The sequence below is a fragment of the Crocuta crocuta genome, unplaced genomic scaffold (assembly GCF_008692635.1).
Source record: "Crocuta crocuta isolate KB4526 unplaced genomic scaffold, BGI_CrCroc_1.0 scaffold237, whole genome shotgun sequence".
Taxonomy (NCBI): Eukaryota; Metazoa; Chordata; class Mammalia; order Carnivora; family Hyaenidae; genus Crocuta; species Crocuta crocuta.
The window spans coordinates 1,489,625-1,509,663 of record NW_027531914.1 but is presented as its reverse complement, the minus strand read 5'-3'; the positions used below and the strand labels follow the sequence as shown (position 1 = coordinate 1,509,663).

At 42.8% G+C, this 20,039-nt stretch overlaps 1 protein-coding gene and 1 long non-coding RNA gene across 4 annotated transcripts in view; one reads left to right on the top strand and one right to left on the bottom strand.

Annotated features, from left to right (window-relative positions):
* The window catches only part of SCD5 (stearoyl-CoA desaturase 5), a 150,852-nt gene that overhangs the window by 57,406 nt on the left and 73,407 nt on the right, over positions 1-20,039 (top strand). The gene's annotated exons all lie outside the window — the stretch shown is intronic.
* LOC144240462 (uncharacterized) overlaps positions 1-20,039 on the bottom strand; it is a 31,311-nt gene that overhangs the window by 495 nt on the left and 10,777 nt on the right. Inside the window, exons 2-3 of one of the 3 annotated variants that reach the window (XR_013337729.1) lie at positions 7,851-8,125; positions 5,373-5,662 (exon numbers count right to left, since the gene is read on the bottom strand). This is a non-coding gene — a long non-coding RNA (uncharacterized LOC144240462). The remainder of the gene's footprint in view (positions 1-5,372; positions 5,663-7,850; positions 8,126-20,039) is intronic. The other 2 variants (XR_013337730.1, XR_013337731.1) reach the window with 2 other exon arrangements.

Below are 20,039 nucleotides of genomic sequence, written 5' to 3'. Positions count from 1 at the left end.
GCTCGGCTGCATAATCTAACCTTGTGGTAAGAAAGACCTCAGTGAGAGAGGAAGCGTGCTGAGATGCCTCCTTCCCTCCCTTGCGATCCTTCTTATAGGAAAAAAAAAATGACAAGGGAATGACAGTAACACAATTTTTTTTAAATAGAAATCTTTTGGCCATTTTTAAAATTAATTAATTAATTGATTGATTTTTAGATTTACATCCAAGTTAGTTAGCATGTAGTGCATCAATGATTTCAAGAGTCGATGCCTTAATGCCCCTGACCCATTTGGCCCATCACCCACCCCCCATAGCGCCTCCAGCAACCCTCTGTATGTTCTCTATATTTAATAGTCTCTTATGTTTTGTCCCCTCCCTGTTTTCATATTATTTTTGCTTCCCTTCCCTTATGTTCATCTGTTCTGTATCTTAAAGTCCTCACATGAGTGAAGTCATATATTTGTCTTTCTCTGACTAATTTTGCTTAGCATGATACCTTCCAGTTCCATCCACATAGTTGCAAGTGGCAAGACTTCATTCTTTCTGATTGCTGAGTAATCCTCTGTTGTATATATTACCACATCTTCTTGATCCATTCATCTGTTGATGGACATTTGGGCTCTTTCCATACTTTGGCTATTGTTGATAGGGCTGATATAAATACTGGGGTGCATGTGCCCCTTCAAAACAGCACACCTGTATCCTGTGGATAAATACCTACTAGTGCAATTGCTGAGTTGTAGGGTAGTTCTATTTTTAATTTTTTGAGGACCCTCCATACTGTTTTCCAGAGTGGCTGCACCAGTTTGCATTCCCACCAGCAGTGCAAAAAGAGATTCTCTTTCTCTGCATCCTCACCAACATCTGTTGTTGCCCGAGTTGTTAATGTTAGCCATTCTGACAGGTGTGAGGTGGTATCTCATTGTGGTTTTGATTTGTATTTCCCTGATGACGAGTGATGTTGAGTATTTTTTCATGTGTCAGTCTTTTGGCCATTTTTAAAAAATCAAATAATTTGTGCAATGTTTAACATTTCTTCTACAGTTCTTAATTATTGGTGCTGTTTTACAATTTGGTATGATGCCCACAAAAGGCAGATATATTTCTAGATGGTGGGTATCTTTTGAACCAACTAAACTGGCTTGTCCGTCCTGTAGCATATTTCAAACACTTATATTTCGTTTTAATTTACTCTTATCTTCTCTATGACCTGTTTTTTTTCCCTGCCATCCTACCCCTGTGTGCCATAGAGATCACCTTTGCTTTGGTTTTTCCTTCCCTTTTCAGAATCTGACCCAGTAGTTGCAGGATGCTTTGTGATCACAATATGTAAATGATACCCTACCAGAAAGGCACCGTATAAATCAGGGATGCCTGGAAAGGCAAGCAGGAAAACAGTTTCCCTGATTTTTTTTTTTTTTCTAGGAGCACATGATACTACATGGAACAATTGCTGGGTATATCTGACAAATCGGGAACCAAGTCATTAGGGAGCTGGGAAATTAGCATCAGGCTGCCTGCAGGAAAATGTATGAGGAGATTACGCGGTGCAGGCACTGGTAATTAAAGCACCAAGAACCCCGGGCTGAATTAACGATCTTCTGCCTGAATGGGACCTGCATAGACTGAGAAAAACTTTCCTGAGTCAAAGTGACTTAGGAGGGAAATTGTAATGAATAGAATAGATGGAAAAAAAATCAACATGCCAAATCTCTAGGGAATGAAACCAAATCCACAAGGGCAATACTGTTTCTACTGCATTCATGGTCAAAAACATCTGAGCGTGTCGTTCACATAAGAGGTAATGGAAAACAAATCCGCAGAAAGGAATTCGGCCTTCCTAGTATTACAAGAACTTAAAGCACAAAGTCACTCAATGCCAGTTAAACTGGTAAAAGCAAATTATGATTACAAAATCAAAGTCTGGCAAGGCTTTTGGGAAAGCTGTATTCTCATAGTAACATAAATTAGTACAATATTTCTGGAAAGCAACATGGCAAAGTGTAATGAGCCATGAAATATCACATCCTTGGGCCTGGTAAACATATGCTTAAGACCGTGTTCTGAATAAATAACTCAGAAGAAGAAAAATCATGGAGCAGCGAAGAGAAAAAAGAAGAAAAACGGAAAAAATACCTAAAAATGATAAAATAAAAGCATACTATGGTATAAAATGAAATATAGCATTACTATTTAAAATGTCGTATTTGTGTATGATGAAAGGAATAGAAATGTTGATGTAAAATAATGCTAAATGAAAAATAGTTAAGTCTCAACTTTGTGATTATTTTTTAATATAACTTATTGTCAAATTGGCTAACATACTAATTTTGTGAATATTGACTATAGGTGTGTTAAAAAAAAAAAAGCCCAAGCGACCATAAAACTAGAAAGAGATTATTCGCTTTTGTTACATGGCAGGGTGAGAATTGAATTTGATTTTCTGTTGCTGTGATGTTTGTGTTTATCTTTCTGAAAACACAATTTTTCTGAGTTTCTAAAAACACAATTTATCTTTTCTGAAAACACCCAGCTGCCTGGGTGGCTCAGTTGGTTAAGTGTCCGACTTCAGCTCAAGTCATCATCTCAAGGTTTGTGAGTTTGAGCCCCGCGTGGGTGTCTGTGCTGACAGCTAGCTCAGAGCCTGGANAGGCTTCTCTCTATATAATTTCTATTTAATATAAATATAAGATTTAATATATAATTTAGCAAGGACAGAAGCACAGTAAATTCTTATCCCTCCATCATGTGGTTTCTGATAGCTGCCCAGATCTTAAACATGAACCAGAATAGCACAGAAACTGCATCTCCTCGCTGTGCAGACCCCTGCTGAGGGGGTATGTGATTACCAAGAGCCTGGAGTGACTGTAGGAGAAAATCATGTCAAATTAGCTATCTGGTTGGCTCATCTGATGCCAGAGACTTATCTACTTGGTCTTGGTGCTTGGATCATTTCAGCGTTTCTGGAAGAGAGGGAGGCCAGTCTGGGAGAGAGGAAGAGGCAAAGTGTTGGCTCCTTTTTCCGCTTGTAAGAATCTCCCTCCTCAATAAAGTCAGTACATTCCAGCATCAAAGGCATCCTTTCCTTTGCACCTGATCCTTCTTGCCCCACAAGCTTGGCATCCTCTGATGGTTACTTTTGCTATCTTATCCACCTTGAAGAGCAACAATAATCCTCATAAAATAGAGTCACACATTTCTTCTAAGTAGCCAGATGTTCTTAAGGGTTTAGACTCAGACTTCATTTTATTGACTAGTGGCTATTTTTCTTCTTGTCCTTGTTCCTGTGTAAGCAGGGCACTGAATCTTGTCGGCCCCACCTTATTTGCTTCTTTGCAGCAGCGAGCATCCCTGAGTCTCTGTACTTTGACAGGGAATTCTGCTTACACCAGGCAGTTCTCAGAGTTAGAGGTGGTGGGCCTGGGTCAACACCAGGAAGATGAAATATGTGCCTGAGGCCCAGAATGAAGAGATTCACATCTCCTCCCTCACTTGTGCACAAAATCCTTCGTTAGTGTCTGCTTTTCCAGCAGAGGGGAGAAGGGGCAGCGACCTAGACGAGTGTTTACCTGAGGAGTTGTCACAGAATTCTCAGGCTGGTGTTCCCAAATTATTTTTTCCCTCTCTCTGCTCCTTCCTATATTTGTCTTCCTTTTTTCCCCCTCTACAAATTAGAGGCCTTCAAGATAAGGTGACATTTATTGAGCGTGTGCTATGCATCAGGCACAATTCCTTCCATACATTAACCTATTTAATCTTTACAACCCAACCACCCTATGGGGTAGATGGGCACAGTTATTATCGTCATTGTACAGTTGAGGAAACAGGCACAGAAAGTCCAAGTTACTTGTCCGAGTTCACGAAGTGGAGGAACCAAGCTTTAAACCCAGGCATTTGGCCCAAAGTGAAGGTTCTTGGGCACTGAGCCTTGTACTGCATCAGGAGAGTGAGCCAGGCCCATCTGGCCCATGCTCTGGGAGGAGATCGCCGAAGCCAAGTAAGGAGTCAGTGAAGGTCTGTGTGTGTGTGTGTGTGTGTGTGTGTGTAGCCTGACCCGTCATTCTGTCATTTACTCTGTGGTTACACTAAGTTGCCTAATCTTCTGTTCTCAGAGTTCTCATTTGTAAAACTGCAGGAATATGAATAGTACTTAACTCCTCAGAGGGTGGTTGTGATGAGTATTAATAAAATCCTTAGGACAGGGGCAGGTGCATGCAGAGTTACTACGCTTAACATTGGCCATTATCATCATGACCATCATCCTTCATGCCAATGCCTGGGAACCACCGCCCTGCCTCCTTCTAGACTAGTGGTGATGAAAGTGGCATTTCTAACAAGCCCCAGGTGCTGTCGCTGCTTCTTATCTGAGAACCACACCCAGAACGAGGAAGAGGATCTCTTTCCCAGTGGCTGGAGTTCTGTTTCTCTTCCGGAGCTCTGTCCCTGAAGTACTTGCACTTCCTGACTGTGCCTAGAGTGGGGGGACCCAGGGACTGTGGCTCGGCTGGCAGGGCCCGCAGTAATCAGTGAAAGATGTCAACTCAGAACCTCGCCGGGGGGGCCCAGTTTCAGCAGGATCTGACTGTGACATCTCAACCAGAAGGGGACTCGAGCCAGTGAGGTGACTGGGCCATAACTGTGGCACACATAGGAAGCACAGAGATGCCTGGATGGGTGACTCCATGTCTGACAGCAGCAGGTCACTCTGGAAGTAATAGGAGAAGGAAGAAAAGAATCTTCCTCCCGAGCAGAAAATGTCCTTCAAGCGAAGATGGAGATGAGAAAGGTGAGTGAGGAGAGGAAGAGGAGGCGCCCTAATTTACAACACTCACTGTTGGAAATGTGGGGTTCGTAAGAAGCAAAAGCTGGAGGCACCTTGGTCTGAACCAGAGAGATGACAGCTCGCCTTTTCCAAAGTCAAAGGTGTACAAGAGAGGAAGGCGGGAACTGCAGTCATTTTGCTACCAAGGGAGGAAAGGGATCGCGGAATAAGTTGGCATGTTCAGGGCAGGGGGTGGGTGTCTCATGTTTGTGGGGCTGTGAGGTCTGAATTCTCCCCCAGTCACTCTGTCTTAGCAGGTAGAGTGGGACAGGGGTCTCCGTCCAGGGCTCCGAACCCTGGAATCCACCTTGGGGAACTGTGCTGCCTCCTTGCACCTGGAGAGGCTCTGTGTGGGAAGTGGATGAGCTTTGAGAATAAACGTTAGGCTTCTAGGCTACAAGACCAGAGCTGGGGTGTGACTCCAAGTCCAGGACCACGTGGCCCCCAGTTGCATCTGTGCTTTTAGTTGCTGCAGCCTTGCCGGCAGCTGCTGTGGGCTCTCATAGCCCCATGTCCCATCCCGGCCTGCAGTGCTGCACGCAGGCTGAGAGGCTTTGTGAAAGTTACCTCTGGATTAGGAGGAGGGAGCTGGCGCTTTCCCCAAGTGACCTGCTCGCGGACCCTGAAAGGTTTCTCACAGCGGTCCTAGCTGGGCTGGACCCGTGCCAGGCCTTGGCCCAGGAGCCGTGTCCTGCACCTTGTCCTGATGGAGCCAAAAGAATCGTTGCTGCCAACTCCAGCCAGCTGGCTAGCAGAAGTCGCCTGGGAGAACTCTGCTGTGTCCTCTACATCCTGTCCCCAGAGTTTGCTCTCAAGAATGGCAGGCTTGGTGGGCCTTCTGCATATCAGTCGCAGAGCTGAAAATGAAAATGAAATGAAAGGGTTGAAAAGCACCGAAACATCCTGGAGGCGGGAGCATCCCAGACTGGTAGTCGATGGGTCTGGGGGCCTCCTCACACCCCAGGCAAGAAGGTTAGACTTGCTTTGAGGACCTTCCCAAGAAGAAGCAGTATTTCTCAAGAGAGTAATAAGCTCTTGGCACACAATAAGACAGTGGTGCATTTAAAATTCTTTCTCTTAAACACACTCCTTCCATCCTTCCTACGTCCGCCAATTCCAAGAATGTTTACTATTCCACTGGCGAACTTTTCTTTACTCAGACCTGCCGGATGTACAGCTGTGTGCTGGTGCCCTTGAAGGTGGGGTGAAACCCAGAGCTGACCGCTGCTTTCAGGGAACTTACGGTGGAGCTTATGAGACGAGGTTATAGATACAAGAAAAGATACCCGACTAGGACTCTCTGTAATCCTAACCTGGTGTTCAGCAGCCACCTGCCCAGCCTCTAACTTGCCCCAGCCTCCGTGCTCCCCAAAGTGACCCTCTTGGTTGTCTTCACCCCCTGAGGTGCAGCGTCTCTCTTCCAGGAGACCCTACCCCACCCTTCCAGCCTCAAACGAATCCCTCTGCCTTCTGAACAGCGACCTCCTCATCTTCACAGACTTGGCCACTTATCACTTCTTTGGGACGGATACCTCTCGGTGGATTGGATTCTTTAATTTCAGTGTGACAGTCAGCTTTTGGAAGCTCAGAGCTGCTTATGAGGTGGACTGGTGAGGTCGGGACCAAAGGACTGTGGCTCCCTTGGCCCTTCTCCAAGTACTTCTGTCCCGCTCTCCCCCTCAACCCTCCCACCCCCTCTGCCTGGGAAAGTCCCATTCATTCTCAAAAACCCAGGTCAGAAACCACATCCTCTCTGCAGCCTCCCGACTCCTCCACAGACTGATGGAGTCGCTACTGCCGGTAGCTCTTCCTTTTCTCTTGGTTTGCCATCTTCGTCCTGGGGCCCTACGGGTCTCAGCTTGAGAGATGGAATCCCCCTCAGTATTTCTTCCTGGGACCAGAGCTCCTAGCGCTGGTGGGCAAGCCAGGTCCCCTTTGGCGTCCTCACATTCGTGTTGCACGAGGGAATAATAACTGGCTTTATTTTTATTTGAAAGACTGTTTCTCGGAGATGCGTGTCTCGGCTTGAGATGGGACCTTTGCAAGCGACCTTTTTGGACAATGGGAGTGGAAATTGTCTTCACTCTGGAAGCTGGCGCTTCTGTTCTACTCGGTAGAGAAGAGCCTTAAACATAGAAGCATGCAGTGTAAACGGGAACAATACACAGTGGTTGTCAACCTTGCCTGTGCTTTGTAATCCCCTGGAGAGCTTTAAAAATATCACGGCTAGGCCCCACCCCCGGTCCTGAGTTAACTGGTCTGGACGGTAGCCTGGGCTCCAGAGGCCTTTGAAAGCTCCCTAGGTGATTGTGATGTGCCACCCAGGCTGAGAACAACTGCTCAGCAAGGCTGCCCGATGACTATTTGCAGTAAGAGGAGACTCTTAATTAGTATCTCTGGGGGACGTGCAATGCCAGGGAAGAATTCTGAGAACTAAAATAAGTTAATTAAAGGGAATAAAAGGACAGGTAGGCAAAACAAGACCTGCACAAGTACATTCACGATGAGGATTCCTTTTTTTTTTTCTTTTAATCTCTGTGCCCAATGTGGGGCTTGAACTCATGACCCAGAGATCAAAGTCCCATGCTATACTGACTGAGCCAGCCAGGTGCCCCTTGGATGAGGATTCTTAAATGGCTTGTCCTACTGCTAGTGGAAGCCAGGGAAATGATGCAGAGGAGACAAAGGAAATAGGTAGCTTTGCTCATTGAAAAGCTCAAGGCCAAAGAGGGGAGGTCCAAGGAAAGCTGGACCTTCCCAGACACAGGGAAACACCAGTTGGTACAGGATTTACCTGTGAAACCAGAACAGTTTTGATTGGCTGTCCATGGGGATATCCAAGGGACAGACAGGAAAAACCATTACTTCTCAAAAGAACCAAAAGGGAACCAAAGCCTGCAGTGGCCCCTGTTCCTGGGAGATGAAAGTAAAACTGATCACAGAGGCTGTGACCCTTGATTTGGGGGAGACGACAACCCATGGGTGGAGCCTGTGCACTCAAAGAGGGTAAGGACAAGGGCCTCAGAGCGTTTGAAATATATTCACCTCTTGCCAGTGGGCCAGGACACACAGCTCCAAGGGTGCCATCCTCACCGTGCTCTATGTGGATGGCATCCCGTCAGAGAATATTCCAGAGATGATGCAGGTTGTATCTTCAGCAGTTGGGCAGCACTTGGTCTTGTCCGCTGCATGTTGCACGCAAATCCCCCCGTCTCACAGCAGAGCTTGGGGTTTCATTTGAATCCAAGAATCAGGAATTCAGAATCGGGTGGGTGTGTCTGATGGGGAAATCTCTCCTCCTTAGATGTGAACACAAGAACCTAAGATGTGAGATGGCATGACCTTAACACATCCCTGTGTTATCCTGTGATGATTGCAAAGAAAAACAGACCCCACTCCATTAGAGATGGCGTAGCCTCCACTCTGTCGGATGAGCCTAGCAGCAATGATGGGTGCCCTTCCGAACTTTACAAATACAGGGACACCTAGGTGGCTGTTGGGTTGGTTAAGTGTCTGACTTTGGCTCAAGTCATGATCCCACAGTTCATGGGTTCAAGCCCCATATTGGGCACTGTGCTACAGCTCAGAGCCTGGAGCCTGCTTCCAATTCTGTGTCTCTCTGCCCCTGCCCTGCTTACGTCTGTCTCTCAAAAGTAAATGTGTTTTAAAAAATTTAAAACTTTACAAATGCGGAGAGAAAAGAAAAGCTGCCCCTTTTCCCTGGCCAATCAAGATTGACTTGTGGCAGCTCCTGGGGAAAGAAACAGGATGACGAGGGTTATGTCCATGACAGGGATGTGCTGAAAAGCATAGGCTTGTCCAGCCTCGTGTGTTTCAAACTGCAGAGTGTAACCTACTAGTGGGTGTGGAGCACTTCAGTTCGGATTGTGACTGACATTAAAAAATAATAAAATAGGGGCGCCTGGGTGGCTTAGTCAGTTGGGCATCCAGNGTGTCTCCCTCTCTCTCTCTGCCCCTCCCCTGCTCACATTCTGTCTCTGTCTCTCTGTCTCTCTCAAAAATAAACAAACATTAAAAAATTAAAAACAAAACAAAACAAAACAAACAAAAACCCCCAAACAGGTATCTCCTTAACAAGCAGAGCAGTAACTTGTCTTTTTGGTCTTGGGGTCCAGGTAACTTGTTTGCTCAGTTGGGAAAATCCTATTAGCCTTGTGATAAAAATCCAAGTTGGTTTTTTTGGTTTTTTGTGTGTTTGTTTTTAGTTTATTGTCAAGTTGGTTTCCATATAACACCCAGTGCTCATCCCAACAAGTGCCCTCCTCCATGCCCATCACCCCCCTTCCCCTCTCCCTCACCCCTATCATCAAGTTGGTTTGTTTTGTTTTGTTTTGTTTGTAACCAACATGTTAGTAGCAGAAAGTGGTTGCTTGTGTGTCTGTTGAAGAGCCTCTGGGAAGGAGGATGTCTCCACTCAACTGATGCAGGGCCTCTGGGGCCTCAGCTCAGAGACCATCCAGGTGGCTTTTCTCTACTTCTTTTCTGTGACTGTCCTTGTCACTTGACTTGCTATTCCTCTTAGGTTTGGGCCAAAGGCAAATGCCTCTTTCCAGGGCTTGATTTCATGAGGTATTGTGTCTTAGAATTTTCATGGTGGGGCACCTGGGTGACTTGGCTAGTTAAGCGTTCAATTCTTGGTTTCAGCTCAGGCCATGATCTCACAGTTCATGGGTATGAGTCCTGCATCGGACTCTGTGCTGACAGCAGAGCCTGATTGGAATTCTCGGTCTCTGTCTCTTTCTCTCAAAATAAATAAACATTTAAAAAGCATTTCATGGATGCATTCAAGCTGTCACAGTAACAAACATGGGGAAAAATGTGCCTATGCCACCCAAAGCTGTCATTTTGTTTGTTTGTAGAGACAAAAAGCTGCCTGGTGGTTCAGTTGGTTAAGCAGTTAAGCATCTTGATCTCAGCTCAGGCCTCGATCTCAGGGTCATGAACTCAAGCCCTGCACTGGGCTCCAAGCTGGGTGTGAAGCCTACTTAAAAAAAAAAAGAAGCTGTTGAGGTAGAGTGAGTGAGTGAGTGGTTGATAGTGAAATGAAAGTAAAACTCGGATTTTACCTTTAGAAAGTTTATGTTGGCTACCAGGAGTAAGTGTTCTTGGGGTCTAAATGGAATTCACATTCAGGATTTTATTCTAAACATCAAAAGCCTTTGACCCTTGAGCCCCTTCAGCTTGGAGGAAAACCTACCATCATGTACACTGCACACGAAATGGAGAGATCTATTTATTCATAAAGCTCAGGGAAGTTATTTTTTTTTCAAGCAATAAAATATTCCAAGTGGTAATTGACATAGATTACAGGAAGACGTTGGCCTCTTTATTGTGGAGCTATTCTCACTTGGTTTCCCTTTTTTGTTGTATTACGTCTGCAAAAAAGTGCTCTGGATTCTTCCTGATTATTATCCTAAATACGAATGCAGAGTCTGAAATGTAAAAGACTTGACTGCTGTTTTCTTTGTATGGGAGAGTAGCTACCTTTACTGTACTCATTAGAAACAAATGCCACGTATGGTTTCTCTCAGAGGCAAGAAGCTCAGGACAGGCTCTGGGGCCAGAAAGTGTGGGTTACCTTCCTGCTGTCGCGGGTAGTCTCACCCTCAGCCACAGCAACAGAATGAGAAGGATATCGATCCTCTGCCTACTGTGTGTCAGGCAGTTGACATTCCTCATTTTTAATCCCAGAAACAATCCTCTCACATTTATTTTGTTCTCTCCATTTTACAGATGGAGAGATAGACTCAGAAAGGATCAGAGAAGAGCTAAACATACCCGCATGTATATCTTTTTACATTATTTTTTGATCTGAATTTGTCTTTCCCACTTATTTTAGGTCCTACGTATCTGTAGGCAGGGAGGAGAAGTATGTGTATATTTAACTTTAATCACTTTAGTATCATAAAGCCAGCAAAAAGCAGGGTTTAACCCATGCTTTCTCATGCTGGTTCTCTGCATTCTGACTCTGAAGTTTGGTCAGTGTAATCATGTGTGGTGTAAAAAAAGAAAGACAAGATTTAGCATTTGTGTATTCACTCTCAGTGGCATTTGTTTCCCCCAAACTTTTAATATGAACATTGTCAAACACAGAAGATTATAAGGAATACTACAGTGAATACCTGCATTTCTACTACTAATTTGACAGTTATAAACATTTTACCATATTTGTTTTACTCTGTCATTTTTTTCAGTCACTTAAAAGTAAGTTGCAGATGTTATGGCCCTTTAGCCCTAAATAATCCCACATGCATCCCTTAAAAATAAGGATATGATCATAACTTAATAGTAACCCATTATCTAGTTTATACTCAGATTTCTCCAGTTGTCCTTAAAATGCCTTTTATAACTTTGCGAACCAGGATTCAGAAGCTTATTGCATCACATTTGATTTGTGCTCACTGTCTTTAGAACAGACCCTCACTTTTGACCTTGACTTTTTGCAGAGACTGGGATGGTTTTTGGTAAAATGTTTCACATTTTAGATTGTCTGATTGTTTCTTTTTTTTCCCTCCTGTTTCTTGTAAACTGGGAAGTAGCTCTAAGAGCATACTTAAAGTTCAGGATATCTGGCAAGAATGCCTCAAGGGTGTTGCTGTGTGATTCATATTTATCAGATCAAAGGCACCTGCTATTTCTGCAGAGATCAGAAACCTAAGAACTAATCAGGATGAATTTAAAAATGCTATAGCTGAGATGTAAAATAAACTAGACACAGTGACAGTAAGGATTGATGAAGCAGAGGAGAGAATAGGTGAAGTAGAAGGTAATATTATGGAAAATAATGAAGCTGAAAGAGGGAAAGGAAATTACTAGATCACAAGGGGAGAATTAAAGAACTAAGTGATTCCATGAAATGAAACAATGTCCATATCATAGGAGTTCCAGAAGAAGAAGAGTGCCAAAAATGGGCAGAAGGTTTATTTGAACAAATTTTAGCTGAGAACTTCCTAACCTGGGGAAGGAAACAGACATCCAAGTCCAAGAGGCACAGAGAACTCCCTTCAAAATCAACCAAAACGGGTCAACACCATGACATATCATAGTGAAACTGGCAAACTACAAAGATAAAGAGAGGATTCTGAAAGCAGCTAGGGACAAATAGGCCTTATCCTACAAGGGAGACACTAAGGGTAGTAGCAGACTCCTCCACTGAAACTGGGCAGGCCAGAAGGGAAGTGGCAGGAAATATTCAATGTGCTGAATAGGAAAAATATGCAGCCAAGAATCCTTTATCCAGCATGGCTGTCATTCAGAATAGAAGGAGAGAGAAATGCTTTCCCAGACAAACAAAAACTAAAGGAGTTCATGACCACTAAACCAGCCCTGCAGGGTATCCTAAAAGGGACCTTGTGAGTGGGAATGCTGCAAAGACTACAAAGGATCAAAGACGTCCCCACAAGCATGAAACCTACAGATAACACAATGGCACTAAATTCATATCTTTCAATAATCACTCTGAATGTAAATGAACTAAATGCCCCAATCAAAAGACAGCGTTTCAGAATGGATTAAAAAAAAAAGCAAAAAAAAAAAAACAAAAAAAAAACCAAAAAAAACCAAGATCCATCTATATGTTGTCTACAAGAGACTCATTTTAGACCTGAGGACACCTACAGATTGAAAGTGAAGGGATGGAGAACCATCTATCATGGTAATGGTTGCCAAAAGAAAGCTAAAGTAGCCATACTTGTATCAGACAAACTAGATTTTAAAACAAAGACAATGACAAGAGATGAAGAAAGGCATTATATCGTAATTAAGGGTTCTATCCATCAAGAAGAGCTAACAATTATAAATATTTATGCCCTCAGCTTGAAGCACCCAAATACATAAATCAGTTAATCACCAACATAAGCAAATTCATTGATAATAATACTATTATTATAGAAGACTTTAATACTTACAGCAATGGGCAGATTATCTAAGCAGAAATTCAACAAGGAAACAAATGCTCTGAATGACACACTGGACCAGATGGACAGGACATTTCATCCTAAAGCAGCAAAATACACATTCTTCTTGAGCACACATGGAACATTTTCTAGAATTTTCTAGAACAGTTTCTAGTCACAATTCAGTCCTCAACAGGCACAAAATGATTGAGATCATACCATGCGTATTTTCAGATCACAATGCTATGAAGCTTGAAATCAAACACAAGAAAAAAAATTGGAAAGCCCTCAAATACATGGAGGTTAAAGAACTCCTTACTAAAGAGTGAATAGATTAACCAAGAAGTTAAAGAAGAAATTAAAAGATACATGGAAGCAAAATGAAAATGAAAACATGACAGTCCAAAACCTTCAGAATGCAGCAAAGGCAGTCCTAAGAGGAAATTAAGGCCCATCTCAAGAAACAAGAAAGGTCCCAAATATACAACTTAACCTTACACCTAAAGGAGCTAGGAAAAGAGCAGCAAATAAAGCCCAAAGTCAGCAGAAGAAGGGAAATAATAAAGATTAGAGCAGAAATAAATGATATAGAATCCAAAACCCAGTAGAACAGATCAATGAAACTAGGAGCTGTATTTTTGAAAGACTAAACAAAATTGATAACCCACTAGCCAGACTTCTCAAAAAGAAAAGAGAGAGGACCCAAATAGATAAACTCATCAATGAAAGAGGAGAAATCACAATCAACACCCAGAAATACAAACAATTATAAGAGAATACTATGAAAAATTATATGTCAACAAACTGGACAATCTGGAAGAAATGGACAAATTCCTAGACACTCACACACTGCTAAAACTCAAACAGGAAGAAATAGAAAGTTTGAATAGGCCCATAGCCAGCAAAGGAATGGAATCAGTTACCAAAAATCTCCCAAAAAGAGATTAAAGAAGAGTTAATACCTATTCTTACACTGTTCCAAAAAACAGAAATGGAAGGAATTTCTAAACTCATTCTATGAGGCCAGCATTACCTTTATTCCAAACCCAGAAAAAGATCCCACTAAAAAGGAGAATTACCGGCCAGTATCCCTGATGAACGTAGATGCAGAAATTCTCAATAAGATACTAGCAAATTGAATTCAACAGTACATCAAAAGAATTATTCACCATGATCAAGCAGGATTTATTCCTGGGCTGCTAGGCTGGTTCAATATTCACATATCAAAGAAAGGATAAGAACCATATGATCCTTCTAATAGATGCAGAAAAAACATTTGATAAAATAGAGCATCTTTCTTGATAAAAAACCCTCAAGAAAGTAGGGATAGGAGGAACATAACATAATGTCATAAAAGCTATATAAGAGGGGCGCCTGGGTGGCTCAGTCAGTTAAGCGTCCAACTTCAGCTCAGGTCATGATCTCACAGTTCATGGGTTTGAGCCCCCCCATCAGGCTCTGTGCTGACAGCTAGCTCAGAGCCTGGAGCCTGTCTTCGGATTCTGTGTCTCCCTCTCTCTGTCCCTCCCCTGCTCGTGCTGTCTCTCTCTCAAAAATAAATAAAACAAAAAATGTAAAAAGTAAAATAAAATAAAAGCATATATGAAAAGCCCACATCTAATATAATTTTAATGAAATAATGGCACTTCAATGAAATAATGATATTTCTCAATGGAGAAAAACTGAGAACTTTCCTCCTGAGATCCAGAACATGACAGGGATGTGTATTCTCACCACTGTTGTTCAACATAGGACTGGAAGTCCTAGCCTCAACAATCAGACAACATAAAGAAACAAAAGGCATTCAGATTGGCAAGAAAGAAGTCACACTTTGACTCTTTGCAGGTGACATGATACTTTACGTGGGAAACCCAAAAGACTCCACCGAAAACCTGCTAGAGCTGATATAAGAATTCAGCAAAGTCACAGGATATAAAATCAATGTACAGAAATCAGTTGCATTTAGATAAACCAATAATGAAGCAGCAGAAAGAGATATCAAGGCATCAATCCCATTTACACTTCCACTAAAAACCATAAGATACCTAGGAATACACCTAACCAAAGAGGTAAAAGATCTGTATGCTGAAAATTATAGAAAACTTACAAAAGAGATTGAAGAAGACACAAATAAATGGAAAAGCATTCCATGCTCATGGATTGGAAGAACAAATAATGTGAAAAATGTTGATACTACCCAAGCAATCTATACTTACAATGCAATCCCCTATCAAAATAACACAGCATTCTTCACAGAGCTAGAACAAACAATCTTAAAATTTGTGGAACCAGAAAAGACCCCAAATAGCCAAAGTAATGTTGAAAAAGAAAACCAAAGCTGGAGGTATCACAATTCTGGACTTTAAGCTGTATTACAAAGCTGTGATCATCAAGACAGTATGGCATTGGCACAAAAACAGACACACTGGAATAAAGTAGAGAGCCCAGAAATGGACCCACAAATATGTGGCCAACTAATCTTTGACAAAGCAAGAAAGAGTATCCAATGGAGTAAATACAATCTCTTCAGCAAATGTTGCTGGGAAAACTGAACAGCAACACGTAGAAGAATGAAACTGGACTACTTTCTTATACCTTACACAAAAAAGTATATAAAATGTGAGACAGGAAACCATCAAAATCCTACAGGAGAAAACAGGCAGCAACCTTTTTGATGTCAGCTACCTCAACTTCTTACTTGACATGTCTCTGAGGCAAGGGAATTAAAAGCAAAAATGAACTATTGGGACCTCATCAAGATAAAAAAAAAAAACTTCTGCACAGCGAAGGAAATAATCAGCGAAACTAAAAAGCAGATGACAGAATGGGAGAAGATGTTTGCAAATGATATATCAAATAAAGGGTTAGTATCCAAAATTTATAAAGAACTTACCAAAGTCAGCACCCCCAAAAAACAAATAGCCCAGTGAAGAAATGGACAGAAGACATGAATAGACACTTTTCCAAAGAAGACATCCAGATGGCTAAGAGACACATGAAAAGATGCTCAGCATCACTCATCATCAGGGAAATAACAAATCAAAACCACAATGAGTTATCACCTCACACCTGTCAGAATGACTAGAATGAACAACTCAGGAAACAACAGATGTTGGCGAGGATGTGGAGAAAGAGGAACCCTTTTGCATTGCTGGTGGGAATGCAAACTGGTGCAGCCACTCTGGAAAACAGTCTGGAGGTTCCTCAAAAAGTTAAAAATAGGACTACCCTACAACCCGGCAAGTGCACAACTAGGTATTTATCCAAAGGATACAAATAATGCTGATTTGAAGAGGCAGATGCACCCCAATGTTTATAGCAGTGCTATCAATAATAGCCAAAGTAAGGAAAGAGCCCAATGTCCATTGACTGATGAATGGATAAAGATGTGTGTGTGTGTGTATACATATATACACGTATGTACACGCAATGGAATACTACTCGGTGATGGAAAAGAAGGAAATCTTGCTCTTTGCAGCAAGATGGATGGAACTAGAAAGCATTATGCTAAGTGAAACAAGTCAGTCAGAGAAGGACAAATATATAATTTCACTCATATGTGGAATTTGAGAAACATAACAGATGAACATAGGGGAAGGGAAAGAAAAAATAAGATAAAAACAGAGAAGGAGGCAAACCGTAAGAAACTCTTAAATACAGAGAACAAACAGCGCTGATGGAGGGAAGGTGGGTAGGGGGATGGGCTAAATGGGTGTTGGGATGAACACTGGGTGTTACATGTGATGAATCACAGGGTTCTACTCCTGAAGCCAAGACTACACTGTATGTTAGCTAACTTGAATTTAAATAAGAAAAAAATATAAATAAATGTATAAAAAGGCACACGGTGTCAGGTTCTTCCACTGTTACTGATACTAAGTTTCATCTCTTGGTAAAGTGCCAGATTCCTCCATGGTAAAATGTGATTTCCCCCTTCAGAGCCAATAGGCAATCTGGAGGCTGATGCTTTGACACCATGGGAATTTCCTGCTTCCTGACCTAAAGATTTTTGCATCTGTATTCATTTGCAGGGCCTGCTCTCATAAGTACCACAGACGGAGGGGAAGGTGTGTGTGTGTGTGGGGTGGTTAACCAGAAGGAATTTATAGCTCACAGTTCTGGACGGTAGCAGCCTGAAACAAGGTGTCGGCAAGATTGGATCATCCTGAGGGCTGTGAGGGCAGCATCAGGTCTAAGTGCCTCTCTCCTTGGCTCGTAGATACCTCCTCATATCACCTCACATCCCCTTCCCTCTCTGGGTACCTGGTCTAAATCTCCTCTTCTTAAAAGCACCCTGGTACCATTGGACCAAAGCCCACCCTAATGAACTACTTTCAATTTGAATCTGTCTGTAAAGACCCCATCTCCAAATAAGGTCACATTCTGGGGGCACTGGAAGTCCAGACATTAACATAAGAATTTGGGGAGGAGGGGACATAATTCAACCCACAGCAGCATACATTGATAATTCACTGGAATCCATTATTTTTTGGGGTCTTAGTTTGGGTTCCCTGAGAAACAGATTCTGGGATGCAGATTTGTGTGCTGGTTTCTCAGGGACTGTGTTTGGTGACATCCATAAGAGACTAGAAGCAGCAGGGCTGGGCAGAGAGAGAAGTCGAGGTGCATCACAGCTGCAACAGAGATCACAGCCTACACTGCAGGCACCTGTGGACCCGGATGGGCTTCAGCGATGTCACAAATTGAGGCAAAGGGCCAGGCCTTTGTGCCCCTTTATCAACTAAGCATGGATACAGGCTACCACCGGAAGGAGCAAGGCATTGGTCTGGCCACTTCCTCCATGAGGGCAGAGCCCGGAAAGAGACTCAGCCGTGAACTTTCAGATCCCAATAGTGTGGGCAGTTGAGGGTGGGTTGAGCACCTGGGCCATGAAGGAAAGGTTGAGACATGAACCAGAGTATCTGGACAACTGGGGGTGGCAGAGGGTGATTCCCCCCAAATCTCCATATGTTACCTGGCACTTTTCCAAAAAGAAGAGCTTTCTCTCATCAACTGGAAATCAATTATATGGTCCTATCTAGAAAGATGGGGACAATCTTAAATGCTTAATTTTTCCCATTTAATCACCATTTTCTGAGTAAGGAGTTGATATCATTCAGCTCTATTCAGAGTTGTATTATGACTTTTGCCAATGTGGGCCCCCTTCTGCCATGAAAACATTAGAAGTTACATTTTACAACTGTGTTGGTTTAAAGAGAGATATAACCCAGGCTGGATTCATTATCATGTATTTTGTAGTATAGTCACTTGTTTTCCTTTGGAAGGAAATTTGCTGTGGGCTTTCAGCACTGTGTCTACTCTACCTAATGAATAACCTGGTCCAGGTTATACTCCATCCAGATCAGGCAAGCAGTATTGAACAGGGTTGATTGGGGTCAGCGGGGGTGACTGTCTAAGGGGAAGGAGCATTTAGCTCTAGTAGAAAGTGGCCGTGCAGGAAAGTGAGGCGACCTGGTACATCTTTCCGTTTTTCCAGAGAAGCCAGAAATAGAGATTTTTAAAAATTTTTAATTATTTATTTTTAATTGTTGGCTCAGTTTTTTATTTTTTTTATTTTTTTATTTTTATTTTATTTTNTTGCAGAGAGCATGATGTGTGGAAGGTTTGCTGAGAAACGAATGAATGGATAATTACATTTTGCTAACGCAACCTATTAAAATCAGGTTGGCTTTTATGCATCAAAACCAGGGAAGATCAGAAACCCAAGCCCTGGATTATGCTGCAAAGAAAAAACAAATCTTCCCTGGGCTATTCACAGCAACTTACAGAGACTTGGCAGGAATAAAAATGTGTGAAGAAAACCATTGAAACCAGAGTTCATGAACTAGGTCAGGCCGCCTCAGTGATGCAGTCACTAACCAGACAATCAAAGGGGATTTCTTAGTATCCTGATAGAATAAAGTTAAAACAAACAAACAAACAAACAAAAAACACCAAAAAACGTTCCTACTTAAGGCAGATTCATTACGGTGGTAAAAAGACTGTGTTTTGTCATTTTTCCCCTTGGGGGCTCCAAGTACACGTTACCACCACATGTTTTTCATCTGTGTCCTTGGCCTGTGGTTGCTAGGTGGGGGAGGTTGGGTCAGAATCCACTGTGTTCATGCCAAGCCCAGGGAAGGACCTTCCTCTGGTCCAAAGAGAGCATGAGGTGAATGAGGAGATTGAAGAGAAATGGGGACAGAAAGCAGTGCCTCCCAGGGGGCTTTCCGTCGACTTTATTTACCAGCTCTTTCGGCTTAGACATAAAGGCAATGGTGGCGGTGCCCTGGGCGGCCCTCTGAGGGTCTGGGCCTCCCTGTCTTTATGCTTCATTGCTGGGAAGGTGCCTGCTGACTTCTGCTTAAATTTCCGGGTCCTAGGCTCCAACCACTAGCTGTCTTGATTTCCTTAGAGAAATTGCTTGTTAGGAAAAAGAGAGAAGGATGATGGCCCTTAGTTACCCAGATATTTCAGACTATGAGCGCAGAAATTATCCTTTTTTTGCCACTTTTCCCAAATTGATCACTTTGGGTCATGATTTTAGTCTTAGTCTTCCTTCAGAGAAGACCAACAGTTTTGACATTATAGTTGCTCATTTGTGGTCCTTAATGAGCATGTACATAGCTATAGAAAAATGTACGTAGGCATCCCTCTCTCCCTCCCTCCCTCCCTCTCTCTCTCTGTCTCTCTCTCTCTTTCACACGCACACACGCGCACACACACACACATGCATGCGTGTGTGCGTGTGCTTACTGTCCAAGAGAAAATAAAAACTAAATAATTAATGGAAGAGGAAATTCAGTGTATCCATAGTGCAGTAAATTATTCTCTTTGTGCTCAATTATCTTTAATTCTAATTTCAGTAATTGTGTTTGATTTTGATTGCTTGAGAGAGAGAGGGAGAGAGATGGGTGATGGGAATTATCCTGAATCATAAACTCTGAATGAGTCTGCTCCTCTAAATTCACCTCAGAGAAGCTGGGAGGGCTGAGGGTCAGGGCAGGAAAAGGAGTCTGCTGGGACCTGAGGCCTTCTTTCCCCCCGAAGTCCCTGCTTCCCAGTCACCCAGCCTCAGCCTCACAAGGGCAGCCTGGTGATAAAAATAATGGTGTTTTCAGTAATGTTTATTGAGATACTACTGTTCACTAAATGCTTTATATACATTTTCATTTGTCTCACAACTGTTTGCGACAGGCTTTTCTGGAGTAGTCTTGTTTGCTTCCCAGATAAGCAAGCAGCAAGCTGAGACAAAGAAAGTGTAAGATAATATCCTGCCCGTGCCAAGCCCCCCCCCTCCCCCCCGCAACCTGGGAAC